Raw genomic sequence first — 13,638 nt, 5'->3', positions numbered from 1 at the left:
GCAGTGTCTTGCCAAGACTTGATCTTCTCTGACCTCTCCGACCCCTTGGCTAGTAGAAAATTTTAATTTCAAATGGTAGGTTGATACCACAGCTCGGAGGGTGTTGAGGCCAAGTCGGCCGAGTATTACATTGTAGGCAGACGGTGCCCTTACTACCAGAAAATCCACTTGCACTTTAGATTGTTTCGGGCACCGACCTGCAACTACGGTCAAAGTTATTACTTCTTCCACTGCCATAGCATCGCCAGTGAACCCTACCAACGGAGAGCTTATCGGCCCTAATCGATCATCCGGAATGGATATTTTTGAGAATGCATCGTAAAACAAAATATCGATCAAGCTTCCATTATCAACAAGAATGCGGCGTACATCATAGTCAGCAATATTTAAAAAAACTACGACTGCATCATTATGGGGAAATTGAATCTCCAGGGCATCTTCTTCAGCAAAGGTTATAGATTCTTCAGTCCTCTATCGTTTGGACGGTCCGGTCGATCCACTGGCCGCTCCCCGTTGGGGTCCTCCAGAGATGGTGTTGATGATTCCTGTTGGAGGTCAATCTTCAGGCTGTTCTTCCCTCTTTGGCGGCTCTGGTTGTGGTAGGGCCCTCGGCCAATCTTCTCTACCTTCAGACCAACGTCAGATGAATCTGTCGAGCCAACCTCATCTGATGAGCTCCTCGATCTCATCTCAGAGCTGAATACACTCCTCCGTGTCATGGCCGTGGTCACGATGATAGAGACAGAACTTGTTAGGGTTGTTCTTTTCGGAGTGTGTGCGCATCCTTTCCGACCTTGGCAGCTGCTCCCTGACCTCCATCAGCACTTGAGTTTTTGGAGCATTGAGAGGGGCGTAGCTGTGGAATCTTTCTGGGGGAGAGCTCCACCGAACTCTGCGGTCCGAACTTCTCTGCCTACAAGCTCGGAGAGGAGTTCGGACACGCTTATATCCGGGGGGAGTTCGAGAATATAGTCGAGCTTCACTCGGCCCTTTTTCAGCTGCGGGCTTGCTGGAGTCACCCGCCTGCCGCTCCTTCATGGCCTCCTCATCCTTCAGCTTGAAGGCTTCCTCTGCTCGAGCATATCCTTCGGCCCAAGCCAGCAAATCAGCGAAGTCCTTAGGATACTTCTTTTCTAGGAAAAACAAAAGATCATTCTTTTGGAGACCGCTCTTCAGGGCGGCCATTGCAACTGATTGGTCCAAGTTCCGGACCTCCAATGCGGCGGTGTTAAAATGGTTGACATAAGTTTGGATGGATTCTCCCTCCTTTTGTTTGATGTTGATGAGGAACTCCGAACCTCTCCGGGGATGTCGGCTGCTAACGAAATGAGCCACAAATTGGTGGCTCATTTGATCAAAGGAGAAGATAGTGCCCGACTTCAGGGTCGAGTACCAATTTCTTGCTGCTCCCTTCAAGGTAGATGGGAAAGCTCGGCATAGGATGGTGTTTGGTGTGCCATAGAGCAGCATCATTGTCCGAAAAACCTCCAGGTGGTCAACCGGATTCGAGGTCCCATCGTAGCTCTCAAATTGGGGGAGCTTGAAGTTCGATGGGATCGGTTCATGCATAATCATTTGAGAAAAAGGAGGATCAGTACAGATATCCTCACCGTAAGCAGGTGGAGCATGGCGGAGCTCTTCGATCCGTCGGTTCATCTCTTGAAATTTTTGATCCAGAAGATCCTCTCGATTGCGAGTCTTGAGGGTTTACTGGCAGAACGGAGGTAGGGACCCTCTGAGGGTGGAATCATGATCAGATAGAGGGCTCTCTGCCCTCTGCTTCCCCTTTTCGGGGAATATAGGGCGACTGGCCCAAGTGGGCCGCCCGATCGCTGGATTCTAAAACTCCGACGATGCTTCTTCCAGCTGCACAGATGCCTGCGGCTGCTGCTGCTACTGCTGCATGGCCTACACCGCTTCAGTGAGGCCCCTGACCTGCTGAATCAGTAGGTCAAACTGCTCCATGTTGACTGCTGTTGTCGGAGGAGGAGGAGCCTGAAAAATTGGAAACGAGGTCGGAGCTTGCGGATCTCACTGAGATCTGGCCACGGAGGCCATAGATCGCCTGGTGGATGCCTTTCAGGGAGGCATCAGATGGGGATCTGGCAGGAGAAGAAGAAGAAGATGTCAAAGAAGATGATCAGAGACAGTCCTATTGAGTACTCCTTTAAGAACAAGGATCCTGCGAAGACACACACCCTTCTTCTAGCACCAATTCTGTTGGTGCAGAATTCCACCGATGTCAGAGAAGCTGGAGTCGAGGGGATTGTGGCCGCCATCGGGACCTACAAGGGGGGCTAAACCAGAGTTGGGAGTGCTCCGGCAAGACCCTCCGACACTTAAGTTAGTACTCTGCCTCAACAGAAATGGAGCACTCGAATGGGATTTTAGCAGAGTTTTGAGATAGCATTTAGAACTTAGAGGAGAACGTATCTGAGGGGTCTCATTTATAGATGAGAGAGCATAACTGATTGACAACGACATCCGTAACTGCCTGGTCGTGGGCCATTCAGGGTCACGTGGAGTTTGTTACGGAGAGTAATGGTGTCTGTTGTCGCGACTTGCCAGAGAGTGGTGGGGCCACGTGGAGTTTGTTGCGAAGAGTAGTGGTGTCCGTTGTCGCGACTTGCCAGAGAGTGGTGGGGCCACGTGAAGTTTGTTGCAGAGAGTAGTGGTGTCCATTGTCGTGACTTGCCAAAGAGTGGTGGGGCCACGTGGAGTTTGTTGCGGATGGCTGAAGCTCAGTTGGGATGTCTGGTGGAGCGGAATAGCTCTCTGTCTCAGCAATCTAAGAGAAGCTTGGATGTTTCTGAGGTTGCTGATGGGTTAACTGTTGTTGGGTGCCTTAGACGTCAATGCTGCAGACGGAAGTCATCCGCTGGAGGAGTCTAGAGGACACTGTGGAAGGTCGGCTGGTACTATTGAAGGTTGATGGCTGGAGAGGTATGGAAGACACCGAAGACAGTCGGTCACTGTAGAAATCCGATTGCTGGAGCCCGTCCATTGTAGAAGTTTGTCCGGAATCCAATCGCTGTAGAAGTTCATTCGGAGTCTGATTCTTGTAGGAGTTCGGAAGAAGGCCACTTACTGTAGAGGCTCGAATGGAGACTGGTTGCCGTAGAAGTCCGGATGGAGATCGTTTATCGTAGAAGCTCAGATGGAGATCGATTGCCGTAGAAGTCCGGATGAAGATCGGTTGTCATGGAAGCCCGGATGGAGACCGCTTATTATAGAAGCTCGGATGAAGTTTACTTGCAATAGAAGTTCGGAGTAGACCACTTACTATAGAAGCTCGAATGGAGTCTGCTTGCAATAGAAGTTCGGAGTAGAAATCCGACTGTAGGAGAAGCTCGGACATTGATGAAGTTCGGAAGAAGCTCGGAGTATAGTCGATCGTGATAGGAGAAAGTCTGGAAGAGATTTGGAGAGTAGTCGATCACTGTAGAAAATCGGCTGATAATGAAGTCCAGAGAGTATTTGGAGCAGTCCGATAGACGACTGAAGGAACTCATTATCCGAGAAGTTTGGAGGGTACGATAGGAGTTCATCCATTGGAGGAATCTGGAGGATACCGTGGAAGGTCGACTGCTGGAGGAGTCCGGATGGTACTGTGGAAGCTCGGACAATCGGGGGAGATCAGAAAGACGCCGCACAAGATCAGAAGCCGGAAGAGTCCTGAAAGGATTGGCTCTTACGAACTTCGGCTGGGATTATTTTATATCCAATATATATATATATATAATTATTTATCATGTGATCGATGATATACATGATGCATTATACTATATAGTATATGTTGGTGTAGAATTCTGCCGAAGTCGAAGAAGCTGGAGCTGGGATGACCGCGGCCACCATCGGGACCTGCAAGGGAAGTCTAATCCAGAGTTGGGGGTGCTTCGGCAAGACCCTCCGACGCTCAAGTCAGTACTCTGCTTCAACATAAATGGAGTGCTCGAGTAAAAATTTTAGCAGAGTTTCAAGATAGAGTTTTTTGAGCTTAGAGAAGAACGTATCTGAGGGTCTCTTTTTATAAATGGAGAGCGTAACTGATTGACAGTGATGTCTGTAACTACTTGGTAGTGGGCCATTCAGAGCCGTGCAGAGTCTATTATGGAGAGTAGTGGCGTCAGGGGCCATTTAAGGCCACGTGGAGTTTGTTATGGAGAGTGGAGTGGTGTCCATTGTCGTGACTTGCCAGAAAGTGGAGCAAGGTAGTGGCCCTTGTCGTGGCTTGCCAGGGAGTGGAGCAAGGTAGTGGCCCTTATTGTGGCTTGCCAGAGAGTTCGGATCTGTCAGCTGAAGCTCGGCTAGGAAGTCTGATGGAGAAGAATGGCTCTCTGTCTCGTCGATCTAGGAGAAGCTCGGATGTTTCGAGGTTGCTGATGAGTCTATTATTATCGGATGCCTCGGGCGTTGACGCTACAGGCGAGAGTCATCTGCTGTAGAAGCTTGGATGGAGATTTTTTGTTGGCAAAGTCCGGTAGGAGTCCGATTGCTAGAGAAGTCCATCTGAGATTCGCCTGGTGTGGAAGCTTGTCTGAAGATTATCTGTCAGAAAAGTCCAATTTTATGAAGAATCTGATGGAGGGTCGACCGACGATGGACTTCGGATAGCGTTGGGGAGGTTCGGCAGACACCGGAGGCGATCGGCCATCGTAGAGACCCAGCCGCTGGAGCCCGCCTATTGCAGAAGCTCATCCGGAATCCATCCATTGTGGAAGTTCGGACGGAGTCCGGTTCTTGCAGAAGGTCGAAAGGAGGCCGCTTATTGTAGGAGCTCGAATGAGGATCAGTTGTCGTGGAAACTCGGAGTAGTGTCCCGGCTGGTGGAGCCTGTCCCATTGTAGAAGCTCGCCCAGAATCTATCCACTATGGAGAAGCTCGGAGTAGATATCCAGAGTAGACCGCTTGCAGTGGGAGTTCAGCTCTCGCAGGAGCTCGGATGAGGATCAGCTGTCATGGAAGCTCGGAGTAGTGTCCCAGCCGGTGGAGCCTGTCCCGCTGTAGAAGCTCGTCTGGAATCTATCCGCTATGGAGAAGTTCGACTGAAGTCTACCTATAATAGAAGTTTGGAAGAAATTCGTTTACAGTAGAGGCTCAAATGGAATTCACTTACAGTAGATATCCAGAGTAGACCGCCTGCAGTAGAAGTTTGGCTCTCACAGAAGCTCGGTTGGAATCCGAAAGACGATCGACCATCGTAGAAACTTGGATGGAGTCTGGTTACTGTAGAAATCTCATTATCGGAGGAGCTCGAATATTGATGAAGTTCGGAAGAAGTTCGGAGTAGGGTCATCTGCGGTTGGAAGAAGTCCAGAAGGGATTCGGAGGATAGTTGATTACTGTAGAAGATCGGCTGATAGTGAGGCCCAGAGAGCTTTTGGGACGGCCCGGTAGATGAATGCAGAAGCTCATTGTCGGAGAAGTCCAGACGGTTGAGGGGGTTCAGAGAGACGCCACACAAGGTCGGAAGCCGGAAAAGTCCTAGAAGGGTCGGTCTTTTACAAACTTTGGCTGGGGGTATTTTATACCCAACACCAGTCTCCCTACTTTCGAGTTTGGATTTCGAATGAAGGAAGTACAGAGAAATTTTCACAGCCGAAGTTGCCGCCCCTCGATTTCCACACTCGGTGGTTGCCAGATATTTTGGCGTTCGGCACGCTGGTACTGGAGCCTTTTCGAAAAAGATTTTTTCTTTTTGGAATTCCCGTTGGAGCACTGCCCTAGGTACAGTGCGATAATGGTTTTACCAGATGTATCGAAATATGCTGCTGAGAAAGATGGAACTAAAGGAAGAAGTCGAAAACTTAAGGCAATCCATAGAAGGACTGGAACCGAGAGCTCGAAGTTGGAAGAAACTGGGCTTCCTTAGAGCCTCTTTTTTTTTTTATCTTTTCATGTATTCTTTTTCTTTTCTTGTCGTTTCTCTCTTTTTTTGGCCTTCAAGACTTTGTAATGTACACTTCACTAATGAAATGAAAAGGAAATTTTCTATTACCTTGTCCATTCTGGTATCGAGTTGTTATTTTTCGAACTTCTTTTGTCTTCCATCTTGTGCGACGTCGGTGTAGTTTGTAATTTCTCGTCTGTTCTTGCTTTGAGTCGTCATTTACTGAACTTCTTTTGTCTTCCATATTATTCGATGTCGATGTTGTTTGAGGGTTCCTGATCGTCACTGTGTTGATTTATCCTTTTTGTTTATGACCATAGGTCCTTTCGAGGCCATTTGAGCTTGACGGTTCCTCCCAATGCTCGAGCTTGGGGGCCCGAACTTCTCGTTACCTTGAGAAAGTCAATTTTTTTTTGACCTGCACTGAGTTCCCTCTTAGAGACTGAGGGTTTTTGATAAGAGTCTCTTTCCTCGTTGAGACGAGGTCCCTTGTGTCTTCGATGTAGTCTGTTTTTCACTTATCACTGGTGTAGTTCATCATTTTTCTTTTCCTCTTCCCCCCTTTTTTGTGTTCGAGTGAGGATTTTCCTTCTGCCCCTAATGGGGTTGTAGGAGTGTAGAGGAGTCGTTGAGGAGGCTTTCCTTCTTATCCGGTCTCGAACGATCGGGTCGTCATTTATGTCAGGGCGAGGTTCTCCTTTCGTTCCTGACGCAGTCGATTTTAGCTCATGTTAGGATGAGGTTCTCCTCCTGCTCCTAACAGGGCTGTGGGGGCACGTAAGGGCCGCTGCAGGGGCCTCTCCCCCCATCCGATCTTTAAGAAATCGGGCCTTCGACTTTGCTCATGTTAGAATGAGGTTCTCCTCCTGTTCCTAACAAGGCCGTGGGGCCACATAAGGGCCGTTGCAAAGGCCTCTTCCCCCATCCGGTCTTTAAAAAATCGGACCTTTGACTTTGCTCATGTTAGGATGAGGTTCTCCTTTTGTTCCTAACAAGGCCGTGGGGGCACATAAGGGCCGTTGCAAGGGCCTCTCCCCCCATTCGATCTTTAAGAAATCGGGCCTTCGACTTTGCTCATGTTAGGATGAGGTTCTCCTCCTATTCTTAACAAAGCCGTGGGGGCACATAAGGGCCATTGCAAGGGCCTCTCCTCCCATCCGGTCTTTAAGAAATCGGACCTTCGACTTTACTCATATTAGGACGAGGTTCTTCTTCTGTTCCTAACAAGGCCGTGGGGGCACATAAGGGCCGTTGCAAGGACCTCTCCCCCCATCCGATCTTTAAGAAACTAGGCCTTCTACTTTGCTCGTGTTAGGACGAGGTTTTTCTCCTGTTCCTAACGCGCTTAATTTTATTTGTATGGGGGAGTTACTTTCTGTCATTATAAGCTCATGCCAAAAGAAAAAATACGTAAATATGAAAGAAATTTTTATTTAGAGCAAAGTTGTTGGCAATACATTCGAGGATTTTTCGAATCCTATAGCCATGGAAGGTCTGCTCCCCATCGGGGTCCTCTTGAGATGGAGTTAATAATCCCAATCGGAGGCCGATCTTCAGGCTGCTCCTCCCTCCTTGGTGGCTCCAGCTGCAGTAAGGCCCTAGGCCGATCTTCCCTACCTTCAGGTCGGTGTCGAATAAATCTGTCGAGCCGACCTCGTCTGATGAGCTCCTCGATCTCGTCTCGGAGCTGAATACACTCCTCTGTGTCGTGGCCGTGGTCACGATGATAGAGGCAGAATTTGTTTGGGTTGCGCTTCCCGGGGTACGAGCGCATCCTTTCCGACCTTTGCAGCTGCTCTCTAACCTCCATAAGTACTTGAGTTTTCAATGTGTTGAGAGGGGCATAGCTGTGGAATCTTCCAGGGGGAGAGCTTCGTCGAACTCTGTGGTCCGGGCTTCTCTGCTTATGAGCTCGGGGAAGAGTCCGGACATGCCTGTGTCTGGGAGGAGTTCGAGAATGCGGTCGAGTTCAACTGCAGGTTTGCTGGAGTCTCCCGCCTGCCGCTCCTTCATGGTCTCCTCGTCCTTTATCTTGAAGGCTTCTTCTGCTCGGGCATATCCTTCGGCCCGAGCCAGTAAATCAGCAAAGTCCTTGGGATACTTCTTTTTCAGGGAAAATAGAAGATCATTCTTTTGAAGACCGCCCTTCAGGGCGGCCATCGCGACCGATTGGTCTAAGTTCCGGACCTCCAACACGACGATGTTGAAATAGTTGATGTAAGCTCAGATGGATTCTCCCTCCTTCTGCTTGATGTTGATGAGGGACTCCGAACCTCTCCGGGGATGCCGGTGCTAACAAAATGAGCCGCAAACTGGTGGCTCATCTGATCAAAGGAGAAGATGGTACTCGGTTTCAGCACCAAATACCAATTCCTTGTTGCTTCCTTCAGAGTGGATGGGAGAGCTCGGCACAGGATGGCGTCTGGCACGCCATGAAGCAGCATCATTATCTGAAAGGCCTCCAAGTGGTCAATCGGATCCGAGGTTCCGTCGTAACTTTCGAATTGGGGGAGCTTGAAGTTTGATGGGATCGGTTCCTGCATGATCATTTGAGAGAAAGGATGGTCAGTACAGATGTCCTCACCATAAGCAGGAGCGTGGTGGAGTTCTTCGATCCGTCGGCTCATCTCCTGGAGCCTTTGATCCAGGAGGTCCTCTCGACTACGAGTCTCGAGGGTCTTCTGGCAGAATGAAGGTAGGGATCCTCTGGGAGTGGAATCGTGATCAAACCGAGGGCTCTCCACCCTCGGATTTCCCTTTCCGAGGAAGACAGGGCGACTGGCCCAAGTGGCCCACCCTACTGTCGGATTTTGGAACTCTGATGATGCTCTTTCCAACCGCACTGATGCCTGCGGCTGTTGCTGCTGCTGCTGCATGGCCTGCACTGCTTCGGTGAGGCCTTTGACCTACTGAACCAGCAGGTCGAACTGCTCCATGCCGACCATCGTTATCGGAGGAGGAGGAGGAGCCAGAGAAACTGGAGGCGAGGCCGGAGCCTGAGATCTGGCCGCGGAGGCCGTGGATCGCCTGGTGGATGCCTTTCGGGGAGGCACCAGGTGGAGATCTAGTAGGAGAAGGAGAAGAGGATGTCGGAGAAGATGAACAGAGATAGTCCCGTTGAGCACTCCTTTAAGAGCAGGGGTACTGCGAAGACACAGATCCTTCCTCTAGCGCCAATTCTGTTGGTGCAGAATTTTGTCGAAATCGGAGAAGCTGGAGCTGGGATGACCGCAGCCGCCGTCGGGACCTACAAAGGAAGTCTAAATCGGAGTTGGGGGTGCTCCGGCAAGACCCTCCGACGCTCAAGTCAGTACTCTGCTTCAACAGAAATGGAGTGCTCGAGTGAAAATTTTAACAGAGTTTCGAGATAGAGTTTTTTGAGCTTAGAGAAGAACGTATCTGAGGGTCCCTTTTTATAGACAGAGAACATAACTGATTGACAGTGATATCTGTAACTGCCTGATAGTGGGCCGTTCAGAGCCGCGCGGAGTCTGTTATGGAGAGTAGTGGCGTTATGGGCCGTTTAAGGCCACGTGGAGTTTGTTATGGAGAGTGGAGTGGTATCCATTGTCGTGGCTTGCTAGGGAGTGGAGCAAGGTAGTGGCCCTTGTCGTGGCTTGCCAGAGAGTTCGGATCTGTCAGCTGAAGCTCGGTTGGGATGTCTGATGGAGCAGAATGGCTCTCTATCTCATCGATCTAGGAGAAGCTTGGATATTCCGAGGTTGCTGATGAGTCTACTGTTGTTGGATGCCTCGGGCGCTGATGCTACAGGCGGGAGTCATCTGTTGTAGAAGCTTGGATGGAGATTTTTCATTGGCAAAGTCCGATAGGAGTCTGATTGCTAGAGAAGTCCATCTGGGATTCGTCTGGTGTGGAAGCTTGTCTGAAGATTATCCGTCGGAAAAGTCCGATTTTATGAAGAATCTGGCAGAGGGTCTGCCGGCGATGGACTTCGGATAGTGTTGGGGAGGTTCGGCAGACACCGGAGGTGATCGGCCATCGTAGAGACCCAGCTGCTGGAGCCCGCTTGTTGCAGAAGCTCATCCGAAATCCATCCATTGTGGAAGTTCGAACGGAGTCTGGTTCTTGCAGAAGGCCGAAAGGAGGCCGCTTATTGTAGGAGCTCGGATGAGGATCAGTTGTCGTGGAAGCTCGGAGTAGTGTCCCGACTGGTGGAGCCTGTCCCGTTGTAGAAGCTCGCCCGAAATCCATCCGCTGTGGAGAAGCTCAGAGTAGATATCCAGAGTAGACCGCCTGCAGTGGGAGTTCGGCTCTCGCAGGAGCTCGGATGAGGATCAGTTGTCGTGGAAGCTCGGAGTAGTGTCCCGGCTGGTGGAGCCTGTCCTGTTGTAGAAGCTCATCTAGAATCCACCTGCTATGAGGAAGCTCGGCTGAAGTCTACCTGTAATAGAAGTTTGGAAGAAATTCGTTTACAGTAGAGGCTCGAATGAAATTCACTTACAGTAGATATCAAGAGTAGACCGCCTGTAGTGGGAGTTCGGCTCTCGCAGGAGCTCGGTTGGAATCTGAAAGGCGGTCGACCGCCGTAGAAACTTGGATGGAGTCTGGTTACTGTAGAAATCTCGTTGTCGGAGGAGCTCGGATATTGACGAAGTCTGGAAGAAGTTCGGAGTAGGGTCGTCCGCGGCCGGAAGAAGTTCAGAAGGGATTTGGAGGATAGTTGATTACTGTAGAAGGTCGGCTGATAGTGAGGCCCAAAGAGCTTTTGGGGCGGCCCGGTAGATGAATGCAAAAGCTTATTGTCGGAGAACTCCGGACGGTTGAGGAGGTTCAGAGAGATGCTACACAAGATTGGAAGTCGAAAAAATCCTGAAAGGATCGATCTTTTATAAACCTCGGCTGAGAATATTTTATACCCAACAGTATACTACAGAGAATCCATGCTCCTAACATAAATACTGTGGATGCATGATTCTTGTAACGTGGTTTGAATATATCGACTACTTAAACCAAACCCGCTAGGCAATTGAATCGAAGGGCAACATGTGACCCATCTTCATTTGTCCCATTTCCCTCCATTACCACAGCGTCTAGAGAGAGAACATGACTGAGCGGCTGAGGTGGACTTAGGGTCCTCTTCTCCCAAACACTACGCCTCGATCGATCCCTGAATAGCATGCAAGTGTGGACAAGATTCCCTTGGGATCAAGGTTAGGGAGAGGGTTTCGGGCTCGCCCTAGCATTTATCAAGCGAAATTGCTTCAAGAATTGCAGTCTCTTCTTTGTTTCGTCTTCAAATCGCTTGAGGTAACTTGCAGAAGTCCCAGATCTCGATTCCTTTTTCCTCGCTAAGTTATTAATATGCTTCAGGTCCCCCATTAGGGTCCTTGCTTTTTTTCTTGAATCTTTATCCCCTCATCCCTTACCTTTATGCCCCGATCGAAGAATCTTTACTTTTATCTTGATTTATCACATCTTTGAAGTTGAATCTTGAATCTACGTGTGTTAATCTTATTTAAGCTATGATTTTTGATCTCCTTCTTGAATATGTTTCGATTGGTGGATTAAGTTGCGGCATCACCAAATTTGTGCTTCTTATTTGAGGTTCTGATAGCGCTGATTTTAAAAAATGGCCCCGATTCCTGAGAGAGCACTCGTAGCATTGAAGCAATGAAAGCCATTGGGTTTCCGATGCATGTAGCGAAGCCTGTGCTAAAATATCTTCTCACGATGTATCATAACAACTGGGAATACATTGAAGCCGAGAATTATAGAGTTCTCGCAGATGCCATACTTGATGCGCAGGACTCTAAGGTGCATATTTTATTATCAGCATGAGTTTCAAACGTGATTTAGAGGGTTCTATCTTGTTTATTTGATGGCATTTTTTTAAATTGATTTTTTTTTTTTGATGAAATGGGAGGTGATACCACCCAGAATTTATTTGAGCATGATGTATATTTACAGAGTAACGAATCAAGCTGAGGAAGCTCAATTCTAAGACGAACAAAGGTAGCTGCAGAGTCAGGTTTACAGGTTATCAAATTACAGAAATTCAGATACAGATTCTGAAAAACTTAAATAACAGGGTTGTGGACTTCAGAGTTTCAGAGTTTAAGGTTGCATATTTGAAAACACTAATTATGGCTTCAGATATCATTGACATAGAGAGTTAGGGTAAGCAACAGATGATTTGGTTGCAGCTCTTATCTTTGTCAAACTGGACGTGAGTTGTGATCTTCATATCTGAAAGTGCCAAAAGCTCTATTCTACTCTGACAACAGGCACCTCAGGGAGTTAAACAGGGATGTGGTCGGCTCCTGTTTCCATGATTTAGCAGCCTGAAGCCACTTTTAACACTGCTAATCCTGTCTCGATTGTCTTTCCATAGGAGTATGCCTCAAATCTAAAAACCCTTTTGTTTCATTGTTTCCACAGGCACCACATAATTGCAGAAATTACACAAAGTATTGCTTGTTTAGAAGTTCCTGTTTTGAAATTAGTCATCCATTCGCCCAGGAGGCCTTGAACATTATGTGGTGGGGGAGGTAGAGAAAAACGCTGGGTGATCACATTCCAAACTTGGGAGGAGAATTAACATGCAAGGAATAGGTGGTCAACGCTTTCGTCCATAGAACAACACAGAGGATAGTGATCAGGCGATGGAAATTTACGCTTACGTAGGTTATCTGTCACGCCTCCGATCCGAGATTTTGAATCGAGGGTCATGGCAACCGCCGCATACTCATAGAAAACTTTTCCCATAAACATGCAAGGCATCTTATCATCCTATTCTAAAACAACAGCGGAATAATTAGTCAACAATTTAAATTTAAAATATAACAACCTAAATTTTTTTCTTTAATATCTCAATAAATTCAACAACAATTCAAAGGCTTTGCATCAAATTCAATAAACCTTTCAACCTAAAATAAAAGTATGAAGATTCTGCTTCTGATCACTCTTCCATTCATATCTTGTATCATCTTAATTCCTCAACATCTGTAAAAACAATAAAATAGGAGGTAATGAACTAGACAGCCCAGTAAGCAATGATCACTTTTCAACAGATTTCATCAGGCATTTAAGTAAATAATCATTTATAGAAAATAAGCATATATAGTTTATCAATTCGAAATCAATTTCAATTATGCAATATAATTCATGCCAAATTCATTTCTTTTTCGAAAATTCAAGTTTCTTTCGAGATTTCAATTTTTGTTATTCTTAATTTCTTTTCGTCAACCATGAGCTATGACCACATTATTCCTGTGGCAAGGTCATAATACCGCGTATCTGCTTGCGGTAGGCTGCGAATTATCTAGCAGCTATGTCCTTTGGAACCGCTGGTCTCGCTGGCGGTTTATCACTGGTCTCTTTGGCGACATGTCGCTGGTCTCGCTGGCGACATAAATCCTCAGGACAATCAATTGCCAACGTATATGCCCCCATTGGCGGGGTCCTTTACATAGTCAAGTTGTCAATTCATAATGTTTCTTATATCATAATTCTTCATAAATCATATTTCATATTCTAATTTCGATAATAAAACATATAATCATGTAGTATCGAAATCAATCAATGTAATGCATCATGAAATCAATATGTTCAATCATGCTTCATCATAACATTTCAAATAAGATATTTTCATAACAAAATACCATTCATCTAATTCATGCATCATTTCACAAATCATGTCAGAAAAATACATTATAATTTACCGATAAATCTAGAAAAAGTAAAACATTACTTACCTCGAACGCATTCCAATAAATCCATATAATTCT

The 13,638-nt window shown here is 47.4% G+C and overlaps 1 long non-coding RNA gene across 1 annotated transcript; it reads left to right on the top strand.

Annotated features, from left to right (window-relative positions):
- The first annotated feature begins 10,894 nt into the window (after positions 1-10,894).
- LOC105035728 (uncharacterized) lies at positions 10,895-12,768 on the top strand. Its single transcript, XR_003799355.2, has 4 exons — positions 10,895-11,158; positions 11,421-11,665; positions 11,819-12,244; positions 12,371-12,768. It is a non-coding gene; the product is annotated as an uncharacterized lncRNA (long non-coding RNA).
- Positions 12,769-13,638: the final 870 nt, after the last annotated feature.

Source organism: Elaeis guineensis, chromosome 6 (genome assembly GCF_000442705.2).
Source record: "Elaeis guineensis isolate ETL-2024a chromosome 6, EG11, whole genome shotgun sequence".
In the NCBI taxonomy this organism is placed as follows: Eukaryota; Viridiplantae; Streptophyta; class Magnoliopsida; order Arecales; family Arecaceae; genus Elaeis; species Elaeis guineensis.
This window is presented reverse-complemented; position numbering and strand designations above follow the sequence as displayed.